At 39.1% G+C, this 1779-nt stretch overlaps 1 pseudogene; it reads left to right on the forward strand.

Moving 5' to 3' along the window:
- The first annotated feature begins 309 nt into the window (after positions 1-309).
- Positions 310-1168, forward strand: LOC112931487 (cleavage and polyadenylation specificity factor subunit 5 pseudogene; annotated as a pseudogene).
- Positions 1169-1779: the final 611 nt, after the last annotated feature.

A 1779-nucleotide genomic window follows, 5' to 3' on the forward strand; every position in this document is an offset into this window, starting at 1 on the left:
TGTATTTTGGCATACTGAAACATAATTTCTCACCCTTCAAATGTTTCTGGGAGATACTTTCTCCTTCTGTGTGATATAAAGCCAGAAGCCTGTAGATCTTGAAAATTTCTGGAAGCCATTTTATGAGTTTGGGAAAAATCAAGAACCAGAAAAATCGCACTCCATTAAGACAAATAAGTCTTCTCTTCTGCTCTCATGTTAGTGGTAGGTAGCATCTGCTGAGATGGATGCAAATAACCACTACTGGCACATAGAAAGTCTCCCTGCCTGCCTCAGTTCCTTTCACCACCAGTGCTGGAGCTGGCCAGTATGTCCATGGCACCACCCAATCACTCACCAGCCAGCAGGCCCTGGAGGATAACCAGTTTGACAAGTAAATCCAGCCAACCAAGCCCCTCACCCTGGAGTGAACCATCAACCTATACGCTCTAACCAATTATACTTTTGGTACAAGAGTCTGTCTATGAGGAGGACAGCTCCGTTGTAGCCAGAATGCAGTGTCTGAGGGAGGAATTTGATAAGAATGGAATGAAAAGGACTGCAGAAGGGATTCTGATTGTACATGAGCTCCATCTACCGCAAGTGTTACTGCTATTGCTAGGAACAACTTCCTTTACCTTACCAGGTGGTGAACTTACCCAGAAGGAGATGAAACTAAAGGATGAAAGCACTTAATGACAAAAGTCATCAGGATGGAGCCCTGCAAGATTGGGTCATTGATGACTGCTTTGGTAACTGGTGGAGACCAAATTTTGAATCTCCTCATTATCCGTATATTCCTGCATATTAAAAAACCTAAGGGACATTAAGAATCTGTTTTGGCTGTGATCCCTGGGTGGCTCAGCGGTTTGGCACTTGCCTTCCGCCCAGGGTATGATCCTGGAGACCTGGGATTGAGTCCCACATCGGGCTCCCTGCATGGAGCCTGCTTCTCCCTCCTCTTGTGTCTCTGCCTCTCTCTCTCTGTCTCTCATGAATATATAAATAAAATATTTTTAAAAAGTTGTTTGGGGTTTAACTTCAAGAGAAAGCCTTATTTGTAGTCCCTAAAACTTACAAGCCGGTAGCTGCCCCATTGTAAAAATTGTATGACAATGCAGCAGGATATGGATCCATCATTTCTAGTCTCCTTCAGCTTCTGAGCAGGTTCAACTTTATGTACACCTGAATTCCTGCACAGTGGAGAAGCAAAAGAAGTTATCTCTGTGAGCACAACTGTAGAGTGTAGAGTAAACATGGTAGGAAAGGGTTTTGGAAATTATTATCACTTTCCCAATCCTGAATTACTATCTACTTTCTTCTGATATTTGAATAATAAAGTTAATCTGTAGAACTAGATAGTGGTGTAAACAAATTTGATAATGTTTAATTTACTTTTGGTTCTACTCCTACTTTTTTGTACAATATGAAAGAACATGGACTTCCTTCTATTTGTATTTAAGATTTCACGTTAAACTCGTAAATTTTTAAAAAATAAGAAGAAAAGTCAAATAAGACACAAGCAAAAGAGGTCTTTGATGAGTAAGAATGAATCATCAGATCAAACTTTTTGTGTCATCTTAACTCTGGAATAATTTTTGCACTTTCTTAAAGCTAGTGTTACTAAGTCTTACATTCTTACACTTGCAAATGAAAGACTTCTAACAAATACAAAATAAGTGATTAATCTTAAATTGTGGACTTGAGTAACCTAATGATACATTCTTTCACGTTGGGAGGTTAGAAATACGTCTAAAATATGTTAAAATTATATCCTGTGATAATGATCAACTCATAATA

Source organism: Vulpes vulpes, chromosome 13, assembly GCF_048418805.1.
Source record: "Vulpes vulpes isolate BD-2025 chromosome 13, VulVul3, whole genome shotgun sequence".
Classification (NCBI taxonomy): Eukaryota; Metazoa; Chordata; class Mammalia; order Carnivora; family Canidae; genus Vulpes; species Vulpes vulpes.